This window comes from Perognathus longimembris, chromosome 7 (assembly GCF_023159225.1).
Source record: "Perognathus longimembris pacificus isolate PPM17 chromosome 7, ASM2315922v1, whole genome shotgun sequence".
Classification (NCBI taxonomy): Eukaryota; Metazoa; Chordata; class Mammalia; order Rodentia; family Heteromyidae; genus Perognathus; species Perognathus longimembris.
Genome location: NC_063167.1, coordinates 45,798,791 through 45,812,489, shown reverse-complemented (window position 1 = coordinate 45,812,489; position 13,699 = coordinate 45,798,791). Strand labels below are relative to the sequence as shown.

Sequence of the window (13,699 nt, the reverse complement as noted above, 5' to 3'; positions counted from 1 at the left end):
CTGTTTTTATTGCTAAAGCTTTATAATAAAGTTTGAAGTTTGGTATCGCTATTCCTCCAGGACTATTCTTTCTGCTTAGGATTGTTTTTGCTATTCAGGGTCATTTATTATTCCATATGAATTTTTGGACTGCATCTTCTATTTCATTAAAGAAAGATATTGGAATATTAATGGGTATTGCATTAATTTTGTAGATAGCCTTTGGCAGTATTGCCATTAGCATCATGATGTTAATCCTCCCAATCCAGGAGCATGGGAGGTTTTTCCATTTCCTTTGTTCTGATTTAATTTCATTTTTCAGGTTTTTAAAGTTTTCATCCTAGAGGTCTTTCATTTCTTGGGTTGAGGTTATCCCTAACTATTTTATATTTTGAAGCTATTGTAAAAGGAGTTGCTTTTATGATTTCAGCCTTGCTGTTCACATACAATAAGACCTTTAAAATACAAAACAAACCTCCAGTTAAACTAACTGCCATGAGCCTCCACATGTCTAGGAAACACTTCCTTTAATACAAAGACTTTTAAAACTGGTTAAGCCAGTGCTGGTGTCTTACACCTATAATCTTAGCTACACAGGAAGCTGAAATACAAGGATAGGGGGTTGAAGCCAGCCCAGGCAGGGAAGTCTATGAGAGTCCTGTATCCAGTAAACTATTCAGAAAATACTGGAAATGGCACTGTGGCTCAGATGGTAGAGTGCTAGCTTTGAGCATAAAGAGGCTCAAGGACAGTACCCAGGTCCTGAGTTCAAGCACCAGGAGGGGCAAAACAAACAAATAACAACAGAAAAAAAAATTGTTCAAGTTAGCCAATGGAAAACCTTAGTCATGCAGAAATAAATAAAAAACAGAATTCAATTTTCCTTTAGTTTCCAGACCGTAATACCCTTTCAAATAAAAGAAAAACTTTGATATTATGTGGTGCTCAGTTAAGTCAACTAAGCTTAGTTAACATCATTTTTACATAGGTATCCATAGCATAGCACTATTCTAATCAGTTCCTAGTCTCTCAAATCCTAAGCCATTGTGATCAGTACTATATAATAGTGAGGTCAAGTGAATGTGGCTAAGGCACTGTAAGGGAAGAAATAAGAGAAACTGTACCTCCAAGAGAAAGAAGATATTTAGGAGGAGCCATGACAGAAGAGGCAGCTGAGAAGTGCTTGTGTGTACGCAATATTTACACCATGTATTTTAGCCCCAGGTGGGAAAGTGAAGATGAAATGATATGCACATAAGAAAGATGTTGTTCAAGGATGGCTTAGGGGAGAATAGAGAATGAAGCATCAATTTATGTCATAAATCAATAGTGACTTACCTAATATTCCCTATCTGAAAATCAAGGTAATGATGTCTACCTCACAGAGTGTTTGGAAGGGTTAAATAAAGTGAGATTACTACATAATTCTCTTTTTTAGTGAGTGAATATAAAACCACATCTGGTATGAACTTTCAACAGGCATTTAATAGATGTATATATTTATATTTAATATCTATATATGCTAAGGAGCATATGAGAGGAAAGATAAATAAATGCCAACTACTTCAGCATCTGCTTAGATAGGAGAGAAATGCAGGTCATACATTTAACAACTGTCTTCTCACACTAAAAAGGCTAAAAGGGGCTGAGAAATTATATATATATATATATATATGTATTTTTTCTAGACTGCAATACACAATGGCATCTTATTGAATCTGATGCCTAAGAGTACTTAATTCACTTCTGGTGCTCATGGGGAGAAAGGAACAAATGTGTAATCTTGAAAGCACAATGAAGAAGCTTTCCTACCTCCCAGATATTCACAGGAAGCCTGGCTAATACTCACTTCATCTTGGAGAACTGCTTAGTATCCTAAGGTTCAGCAATCACCCTCTAATATGATAAATCTGTAGCACAGTTACAAGTTGATGGAATTTCTGGTGCTATATGTACCCTTTGTATTCCTCTCTCAACAGACATCACACCCCTAATCAGTTCTGGGAGGGCTTCACAGTTCTGGGAAAACAGATGTGGCTTTGGGGTATATGGAAGTGAGTTAGGTGAAAAGATTAGATGAGGAAAAAGGAAAGATGACAGAAAAAAATGATTTCTGAATATAGCTGGTGAGCAGATCTGCTTTGTGTTCTAACTTCTAATATAAACTTGACTAAGTCATTTTATCCCATGGCTCCAATTTTCTCATTAAAAGAATTCAGTTCCTCCAGGTGCCGGGGTGGCTCACATCTATAAACCCTAGCTAGTCAGTGTATGGGGTTTGAGGGAAGGGATTCAGAGACAGTCTCAAGCAAAAAGATGAATTTATTGGGGAAGTTCCAGATGGACCAGTCCCAGGTTTCAGAAAAGCATATAACACAAAACAGGACAGAGACACAGAGACTTACTTCTGGAAGGTTTCTAAGTAACTCCTGCAACCCACACATGCCCTTAACACTATCAGGAAACAGGCCAGAGAGGAAGGAAAGAACAAAAACGACACCATGGAGATGAGAGATGAGCCAGGAGCCAGGAGACAGGACACAGGATGTAAACATGGAGACATGTGGCATGACTTAATGGTGCCTGAGCTGCCCTGACCCTAAATAGGGTCAGGTCAGGGGGCTTGGTCACAGGAAACTCCCAGACCCAAGTACTTGACTGACAGGTTCAGTAACTATTGGCCAGGTGCCCACCCGTGTCTCTTGGGATTATGGAACATTACCTGGGGAAGGGATTTCCCTTCCTGTAGGAATCCAGATACACCCATCAAGACAAGATGCTAGATAGTACAACTTGCCATGTGGTCAATGATGGCGCTGGTCAGACCTGACCTCCATATTTACAGTCAGAAAACTGAAATCTGAGGATCAAGGTTCAAAGTTAGCCTTGCCAAGAAAATCCTTGAAACTGTTCTCTTCATTTAGCCACCAAAAATCTGGAAATGAAACTGTGGTTTGAGTAGTAGAGTGCTAGCCTTGTCATCAAAAGCTCAGGGACAGGATTCAGGCCCTGAATTAAAGCCCAGTACAGGAACAATCAATCGATCAGTCAAGAAGAAAGAGGAAAATAAGAAGCCAGTTTCATTGATTCTGTAGGATTTACATAAGCATTATAGTTATAAGCATTGTCTAAAAAAACCATAAATAACCAAGGTTCTGCTACTAAAACTAAAATTTTGTAAGTTTTACTTCTTTCCTTTGTGAATTTTTAAGGCAATTACTATAGATAGTTTGATGGCATGCATATCTTTGAAAACTGATATTTAATTCATTGGTATTTCAAATAGAAAAGTTAATTTGTCCATATGGAAATTTACTTGTAATAGAAATCAGTATATGCAGTTAGTTAGGTTCTCCAGAAATCAAGACTCTGAAAGGGAGTTTGACATTCAGACCTTTAGTAAGAAGTGTTATTAATGCTGGCTCTGGTGGCTCACAGCTGTAGTCTTAGCTATTTAGGAGACTAAAAGACATAAGAGCACAATCCAAAGCCAGCCAGTGAAGAAAAGCCTTTAGACTCTGTCTCCACAATAACTAGAAAAAGGCAGGGCTTCAGTGTGGCTAAAGAGTTTGCTCATCAACCAAGCAAGTACAGGTCCTGAGTTCAAGCCCCAGCACACACACACACACACACACACACACACACACACACACACCACACACACAAAGTGTTGTTGGGCTCAACATATGTGAAAAGGAGAAGAAACTGAAATGACATTAGGAGAAACTGAGTTACAATAAAAGCCTTTTCACAACCTTATCACAACAACTTTGGCTAGTCTCAAAAGATGTCAGAGGCATATCATATCTTCAATATGGCTTATAGGCCCACTTCTAACAACCATGAAAGTAGGCTACTGTGGGAATGGTATAACCTTGGAAAGATGGTATGACTCTTGCTAGTAACTAGAGGCTGAGGCAAGTGATTCGCAGAAGTTTATACATAGCCTATCACCATGTCTATGGGAGTTCTTCAATGATAATTTATCTACAGGTAAACATTTCTAGAAATTATAGCTAAGTATATGGAAACATCACTTTGTATAGTCCTTTCATGATATTAAAGAGATTAGCATTAAATTTTATTTTGTTAGTATATCAAAATGACTAAATGATATCAAACCTATTATTAAAGTCAAATAACTTTTGTTCTTTTTTCAAAAAAATGTATTGTGATTTTTAAAGGTGATGTACAGAAGGATTAGAGTTATATAACTCAGGGAAAGAGTACATTTCTTCTTGGACAATGTCAGCATTTCCTCCACAAACAACTTTTTAAAACTATGTATTCCTCACTTCCAAATGCCAGAAAAAACAATTTATATTCCAGGATTTAATTTCTTAATTTTGTCACCAAAATAAAAATGTTCACTCTATCAGATGGAGTTTAAATTCGTTTTTCAAATACTAAAGCAGTAATTGTGACCATGGTATTATTTTTCCTGTTTTAAAGACAAGTCAACAAACAGTACAAGAAATGTATCCAATGCCCAACGTATAATACTGTAACCTCTCTGTACGTCAGTTTGATAATAAAAATTTGAGAAAAAAATAAATAAATAAATAAATAAATAAATAAATAAAAAAAGAAAAAAAAAATAAAGACAAGTCATGTGACTTATCTCAAGTACTGTGATTTAGGAATCAAGTTCATAGTCTAGCATTTGCCAATATTTTTCTTACTCTATTTTCTCTTTCTCTTCATCTTTGAAGGACTTCAAAAAAGTAGTTTTAATGTCAAAAATACAAAATGCTTAATTTACAAAAATATCTAACCTTTGAAAGTAAGAAAGTCATCATTTGTTTGTATCACCCAAGTTAAGCAACTACTACATTTCCTTTGTTGATGTTCAATACTTGGATTCCTAGATCTGCTTCTTATTTTTCTTAATGCAGGGTTCACACACAGTAGGTTCTATGCTCATGGATGGCTCCATTCCTCTTGTTGTTTTTCCAGCCCATTAATTTTTAGTTTGTCCTTTGTGTGTCCATGACTAGAGCAGCACTTGTTTCCATAGCAACAGTGAGGCTGCCCTCATGAATCTCAGACATCACAGACTAACATACCCATACAGAATACCCTCTTTCATCATTTCTAGTAAGGTAGAGATAAGAAAAACTAAAGAGATTTTTTAAACAAAGGTCTGTTTCAGTACAGATCAGATTGGCCCTGTCATGTCTATATATAAATACAATCTAACGCTATTGCTTTTAAACTGGAGTATAGCCTCACAATCTAATGATCAATACTCTTCCCAGTATCTACAGGGCACAAATGAATCTCATACATTAGTAGGAACATTAGGATGCAATATTCAGGGGTGTGTGTGTGTGTGTGTGTGTGTGTGTGTGTGTGTGTGAATAACACTGCTACATATATACAAGGAAATCTCCACAACCCCTTGCACTTTCATAGTATTCCCTAGGTTCTCAAAGTCATGCACAGAAGTCATAAGGCTTTTGTTTCCCCAATCTTCAATTCTATGTCCACTAAGTGGTATCATTGATGTTTATAGTGACAAAAATGCTGCATGGAGCCTCATTCCTGCTACTGGTCACTAATACAGTAAATCATTTGGCAGCTGAATGATTTATAACAATAGATTTTCAAATACAGAATTAAATGAATAGTATCAATTGAGCACAAGACCTATAGAAACAAATTTCAAAGTTTCTTTGTTAAGCAACAATATATAAAAGACGCATTTTCTTTAAGTTTTTGAGGTACTTATCAACCTCATACTCATTAAGTTGTCCAGCACCCTGAAATGGTGCTTTTACTACTAAAACTATATTCTTCTTTTAAAGAATATCAGCTGACACTATTAACACAGATGACAAAGCCCTACAATTGTCACTCCTCTAAAAACCAGGCACTGGAAATAAATGAAATGCATGAGGATTGATAAATTGACATTTGTTACTTAGGTTTGTAGTTTTAGTTTCACACTAATTGAAATTTCAAATTAGGTCATTTAGATAATTACCCCAATTATACATATAAGAAACCAGAGGCAAAAAGTGAAATGACTTTTTCTTGATCAGGCCTTAGATTCACAGTAGAGTTTAAAGTATCTACTCTCCTTATTATGGGTTTATATTATTTCAACTATCAACAAATAATTAATGTTTCAAAAATTAACACAAATATATGGAAAGTATAGTTTATAGTCAACATGTAGATAATGACCTAGTGCTAATTCATTGGGAGTGTTCTCTCATGCCAACAGTCTAAGTTAATAATGGAAGACTCCATGCTTCCTTCTTCACTTAATCCATCACTGACATACTGATATATGAAAAGTGGTCTTCTTTGTGTGCCTTCTGACATCTAAGGTGAAAATTTAAGTGATCTCATGTAGCATCTCAACCAGAAATATGTGGATCCTTTCACTGAAGAACAGAAGACTGTGAATCAAAATTCTATTCTATTGTCATTGCTGTACTTGACTGTGTGGTCAGCGCTGCCTGCCCAGCTTATGTAAGTATAAAACAAAGGAGCTATACCATTCCTCCTTTGATTACTAAACCTCTGTAGGTCTTATGGTTTATTTCTCCTTAACTACTTTCTCTATTACGGAAGCTACGCTTTCCAGGCAATTATTACAAAGAACACGGAATGCATATAACTATTGTTCTCCTGTCCCAAATCAAATCAGACCTGGTCAAGATTCTTCACTACCATCCCCAAGTCATATGAGGATATGATCGTGGGAGCCTGCATTATTGACTGTAGAAAGGATTATTCACTGTTCTGTAGGAGGATGGCAGAACTGATTGCTCCTTAGCTGTCAGGAAACGGCTCATTGAGAAGCCTTGGAGTATGGGGATGGCTCCAAAGGAAAACTTTACTCATAAATACAAGTGATGTTTGGATAATGGAAGTTGAGTGATCAAAAGCCAATAGAAGCAATGATAGCAGTCACCTAAGCCTTATTCTCAGAGGATTGTGCAAGAGGCACAGCAGGAAGAGGACAATGAGCTCTCTGCCTAAGTGACAAGTTGCCCAGATGCAACAAACAAAATGAGGATACTGGAAGCACATCTTCAAGTGACAATGGTCTGCCAAGGACAACTCTAGTCACAATCCAAAGAGCAGAATTTATGTGCACACCCTGTGGAGATGACTCATCTGTCACTGAGCAGCCATTAGTCCTGTTTCCACCCACCATTGGCCATCACTAATACTAATAAGATCACAAATGCTAAGTAAACAAGCAATATTTTCTTTAGCAGGACAGATCAGCAAATTCTGGGGTGGAGTGCATTTAATGAAGGGTTTGATATTGCCCCACTAAAAGAAAAATGGAGGTGGTGAAGCACTCTGTTTATGTTGAATGGGATGTACCTCTTTTCTTGGGTGGTTGTGAAGTTTGTGGCTTTTGACAATTTTTAAAGTGTATGACCTATGACTTTTTGTTCACTCTCTTTTTATTAATTGTTATTATAGTTTAGGCTTCACAAAATCTGTATTTGTTCTTGCTTCATGTAAACATTCAGAAATCTCATGCCATAGGTGATTTACTAAATATTACTCTAGGCTGTGTCCTGTTCTATTCTTAATCTCAATCAGCATATACAGCTAGGTGACAGTCATTTCCTAACTGGGGTCACTGCTTCCAGTGCTGTTCTTTCAAATGTCTCTTCTGTTACACTGCTAGAGAATAATTTAATTAACATCACACACTGCAAAAGCATCCAGCCACAGACAGAATCAAGACTCGTTTCTTTTTTTTTCTTCTTAAAAAAACCCAAACTTTATTATAAAGATGATCTACAGAGGGGTTACAATTACATAAGAGTACATTTCTTTTGGAAACTGTCACCCTTCCCTTCCCTCTTCTGTTTTTTTGCCCCTCCCAGGAGACAGCAGTTCTCCAAGCACCAACTCAAGGCAATGCTGCTGATGTACTGAAATAACAGCCAAAGTCCATGGGCACATGGTGATGTGCCAAAGAACTAAGCAACAAACCTGAGTCAGTTCTCTTTCTAGATTTTTTATTTTGGTGGGTTGTGGGTTTGAACCAAAGGCTTGGGCCATATCCTTGAGCTCTTTTGGCGTTTTGCCACAGCTTCTATTCTGGTTTTGGGGTGGTTAATGGAGATGAGTCTCATGGGGACTTTTCTGCCTGGGCTGGCTTCCATACACAATGCTCAGATATCCAAGTCAGTCTTCCAAACATAATCTGGTCAGCAATAGAGGAAAGACTTCAGAGGATAACAGGTGCTACCGCGAATACCAGAGTGCTATTCACAGTCAATTCCAACTCTTTCAAGAAGGAAAGGGGTCTCAATAGAAGGGGTTCTTTCTTAGTTTGTTAGCTGGTAAATACTGCTTCCTCTTCCTCTTTCCTCTTCTTTCCTATCTAGTTCAGAGGTAGCCAATGATTCATGGTGCAAGACACACTCCTTGCTACTGAACCCAAACTTAAACACATCCTTTGAGTTCCTAGTAGCTATGTGGCTCAATAGGCTTGTTGTTCAAGAAGATTCCATTTCCTGAGCCCAGGTCAATGACGTAGGGCTTCATCCTCTGGTGAACTGTTCCAACTATTTGATTGGCATCTGTGTACTCCACAAGTCCATCCTGGAAGATGTCATGGTACTTCCAGCACTAGGGGTGGTTGATAGGAATGGCAGTGATGCCCAGGTGTTGACCCAAAAGGTAGGCACTCTGTCAATGAACACACAGGATTGGAAGCATCTCATCCTCCTTGTGTGTGTGTGTGTGTGTGTGTGTGTGTGTGTGTGTGTGTGTGTGTGTGTGTTTTAAGAGGGTAGATACACAATGTGGTTTTGGGATCCAGCTTCTGGGGTCTTGCTGTATTTAATGACTAGATCCTGGAAGGTGTTATATCTTCAAGAAGTGCCCCAGAACGTTGGAAGCTTGGTTTCTCTGTACCAGGTACTTGTTGGTATTGTTGTCCCCTGGTGGAGGCACCATCTCTTGGGAAAACAAAGGGGAGGGAGGGCGCCCAGGCCGGGGGGGGGGGGTCACCTGTTGCCTCTGGTGGGAGATTGGCCACCACTTCCTGGTCCCTGTTCCTGGTCAGGTCCCTCGAGACTCCTGGTTCCGCTGGACCCCACCCACAGAGCCCACTTCCAGGCAACCTGGCATGGTGTGGGGGTTCCTTGCCCTGGGAACATGGGGGTTCAGCGCCATCCATGAGCGGACCCCGGCTGCATTTGGCCGCTGAGCCCGGGACTCACGAATCTCCTACACCATCCTTGCCCACTTGTTACCTTGGGAGAGCCAGAGTTCAGGCCAGGCTCCCAGCAGTCCTGGCCTAAGCTCAGCTTAGTGACAGCATGTAAGGCAGCACCAGGTGTGCCTAGCACAGAGGGCGCAGTCCGAGGCCGGGCTCTGAGGCCTGTTCCCACTTTGACCTGCATGCTGCAGCTGCGCACAACCAGGAAGCAGAAGACTAGTTTCTTGGCAGAGCTTGATTCATTATTCCATTCTCACCCCGCAGATGGCTCTAGGGCCCTCACTCACACACACTTCTAAGGCCCCACATTATTATTATTTTTTTATTCAAATTTTTATTATCAAACTGATGTACAGAGAGGTTACAGTTTCATACGTTAGACATTGGATACATTTCTTGTACTGTTTGTTACCTTGTCCCTCATACCCCCCTCCCCCCCCCCCAGGTGTTCAGTTCACTTACACCAAACAGTTTTGCAAGTATTGCTTTTGTAGTTGTTTCTCTTTTTTTACCCTGTGTCTCTCAAATTTGGTATTCCCTTTGAATTTCCTACTTCCAATACCAGTAAACACGGTTTCCAATATACTCAGATAAGATTACAGAGATAGTGTAGGTACAACCACAGGAAGGTGATACAAGAACATCATCAATAATAGAGGCTACACATACACATAGGACGTTGAAAGTAGTTACAACTGTGATATAACAATTGTTTCCATAAGGCCCCACATTATTTAACTGTACAGTTCTAGGAGCGGCTGCCTCTACTTTCAGAGCTTTTGTCCTTGGGATCACCTTGCTCATCAGCCTCAAGCTCTGAGACAGACTTATTCAATTCGTCCAGACTCAGTTTTTCAAAAGAATCTCTTCTTTTTTTTTTAAGTTTTTATTATCAAACTGAATTACAGAGAGGTTACAGTTTCATACATTAGGCATTGGATACATTTCTTGTACTGTTTGTTACCTTGTCCCTCATTTCCCCTCCCCCCTCTCCCTTTCCCTCCCCCACATGAGTTGTTCAGTTGATTTACACCAGTTTTGTAGTTGTTTGTCTCTTTTCACCCTGTGCCTCTCGATTTTGGTATTCCCTTTCAATTTCCTAGTTCTAATACAAGTATACACGGTTTCCAATGTACTCAGATAAGATAGAGAGATAGTGTAGGTACAAACCACAGGAAGGTGATACAAGAAGATCATCAATAATAGAAGCTACAGTTACACATGGCAGGTTGAAAGTAGTTACAACTGTGATATAACAATCGTTTCCATAACATGGAGTTCATTTCACTTAGCATCATCTTATGTGTTCATAAGGGTATAGCTATTGGGCTCTTGTGATCATCTGCTGTGACTTGCCTAAACCTGTGCTAATTATTCCCTATAAGGGAGACCATAGAGTCCATGTTTCTTTGGGTCTGGCTCACTTCACTTAGTATAACTTTTTCCAAGTCCTTCCATTTCCTTACAAATGGGGCAATGTCATTCTTTCTGATAGGGGCATAAAATTCCATTGTGTATATGTACTATCAGAAAGAGTATCTCTTCTTTGATAAGATCTTGCATAAATCCCTCCAGCCACAGAGACTCTTTTCTCCAGTTAATCACCAAAATATTGGGAGTGGAACAGTGGCTCCTCTGGTAGAACACTAGCCTATCTAGCTAAGGGACAATGCCCAGACCCCTCACCCGTCCCTCTCTTTCTCTCTCTCTCCCTCTCCCTCTCTCTCTCCCTCTCTCTCCCCCTCTCTCTCCCTCTCCCTCTCTCCCTCTCTCTCTGTGTCTCTCTCTCCCCCCTCTCTCTCTGACTCTCTCCCCCTCTCTCTCTTTCTCTCTCTGTCTCTCTCTCCCGCACACACATTGTTGCCCATTAAAAGAGTAATTCAATAAAATAACTGGTATATGTAATGATGTCTCAAAGTTCAGAAAAGTAAACATTAATGAGAAAATTATTACATAAAGCAAGATAATATGTATCTTTTTATAAAGAAGACTTTATCCAAAATTCTAACAATAAAATCTTTCCCTATGAGTTTGGTGTTAGTTGTGTTTCATTTATGTTTCATAATGTAGAAAATAAATTAATGCAACTGTGTTAGGCAATTAAGGCTTTATTATAATGATTTTTAAAATTCTTGGAATCACTATGAGTCAAGAAATATTTGTCTGGGCTGGGAATATGGCCTAGTGGCAAGAGTGCTTGCTTTGTATGCATGAAGCCCTAGGTTCGATTCCTCAGCACCACATATATAGAAAATGGCCAGAAGTGGCACTGTGGCTCAAGTGGCAGAATGCTAGCCTTGAGCAAAAAGGAAGCCAGGGACAGTGTTCAGACCCTGAGTTCTAGGCCCAGGACTGGCAAAAAAAAAAAAAAAAGAAAGAAAGAAAGAAAGAAAGAAAGAAATATTTGTCTAATTAAAAACATAGCCAATGTTTCAAATGCTTACCTAAAAATAACAAGTTTGTGATAAATCTGCCACAATTAAACAGCAAGCTATTCAAGACACAAAATATCAGAAGCATTGGACAATCTTCAAATAATCCATTATATTTTCTTCTAAAAGATAAGCTTCATTATTTCACAACAGACATCTATCTAATTGTGGAAGTTTGGTCAAAGGAATAGCAAATGTTTTGGCATGCAATGGGTTTTATAATAATTTGTTTGGGGAAAAGCTGCCAATAATTTAAGGATGGCTCAACCTACCTTTGTAATTTATAAATCCTTACAATGAGGCTATAAATTATAAATATCTCAAAATATAGTTTAATATGCTGAAAATAGATAGAAGAAACACTCAGGATTCAATTTTAGACTTTAATGATGTGACTTTTAGCAAGATTCTATACCTCTTTTTATCAATTTCATTCAAAACTAAAGATAGGCTAAAATAATAAGTTAGGCACAGTGGCTCAAATCTGTACTTAGCCACTTGGGAGGAAGAGAACCAGAAATTGTAGTTCAAGGATAGCTTGAGGATAAGTATTCACCAGACTCCATCTCAACCACTGGTTGAGTGTGACTGCCCCCAGCAACACAGGGAAGTACAAGTAGGAAGATTACAGCCAAAAATATGTTGTTGTTTTTTAGTTTTAAAAATATCATTTTCAAGCCAGCCCTACATCAAAATTAACCAGTGGATACAGCAGCTTGAGATGAATGTGTCTTAAGTGATGGAAAAGCTACCTTGCAAGCTGCAAGTCCCTGAGTTCAACTCCTAGTAAGAAACAAAAATTCTTACCACCATAAAAATGGTCAGAAAGTTAAATGAGAAAATACAGATCAAAAATTGAGTGTAATATTTCATGATATTTCATAGCCAAGTAAAATAGGTTTATGAAAGTATGTTTTTAAATGTTGGGGTTTATTTAAAATTAAATTTATCTTTCTAAAACTACCCTTGCTAGTTTGTTTTTAGTTTCAAATTGTGTCTTCAGTCCTCAAGCTAATGTTCTCATTTCTTCTAGGTGATTTGAAAAGAAAAACAAAATTCTTATGCCATCCATGCTTTAATGCAACTCCCCAATTCTCTTGCTTGTGTGCTTTAATTATGTCCTCCTCAAACACATTAGAAATTCATTTTGTAAGTTTGACTTTCAAGGTTTTGTTGTTTAGAAAGAAATCCAAATCTTCATGAAAAAATATCTTAAGGGTTCTCTTAATCAAGAACTCTGAACTGGCATCTACTCTCAGGTGGGTACAGTAAAAGGTTTCATTTTTACATGGCTCTTAAGTTTCCATAGGGAAGTTATACAAGTTGAAACCACTAAACCAATTCAATGAAACCCAAACTGCTGAGTTCTACACTGTTTAAAAAGAGACTTTCTGTCTCCTACCCAGCATGAGCTCGGGCAACTTTCCATTTATCTGAATAACTATCATGTAAGCTGCTCAACCAGTTTTTGCTCAAAGATCTAACACAGATTGATTGAACCAGTAAAAGCAAATACATTTGCTGACTTCGACATTTTACCTCATCTTATTTGATAACAGGTCAAAAAAGTCAGAGAAATGTTCTTTAATTTTTCACTTTTGTTTTGAAAGGTTTCAAAGAGCTATTACTAAAAATAAGCTTAGCATTAATTCAGGTGCACCCCACTCTCACCTCTTTCAGAAGCACTCAGTAGGCTCTACAAAGGCACAGTAGGAACACTGGTTCACCTGTATACTTTTTATCTTTATGAGATTTTCTTTGTTTCCTTGTCAGTCATGGGGCTTGAACTTAGGGCCTGGAGCTGTCCTTTGAGCTCTTTTGCTCAAGGATAATGTCCTACCAGTTTGAGTCACAGTGCCACTTCTGGTTTTCTGGTGATTAATTGTAGATAAGAGTCTCCAGAACATTCCTGCCTTTTCTAGGTTTGAACCACAATCCTTATAAATCAGCCTCCTGAGTAGGATTTTTGGCATGATGCCTCCAGTGACCAGGTAGGAAATCTTCTTAAACTTGGTAGATAGCTCTAACTTCACAAATGCATCAGACTTTTTATAATCTCAGGCTCAAGGGAAAAATCTGA

General features: G+C 38.4%; 1 protein-coding gene and 1 pseudogene across 2 annotated transcripts in view; both read right to left on the bottom strand.

Annotated features, from left to right (window-relative positions):
- The window catches only part of Pde4b (phosphodiesterase 4B), a 445,525-nt gene that overhangs the window by 311,999 nt on the left and 119,827 nt on the right, over positions 1 to 13,699 (bottom strand). The gene's annotated exons all lie outside the window — the stretch shown is intronic.
- On the bottom strand, positions 8,297 to 9,145 carry LOC125354406 (annotated as a pseudogene).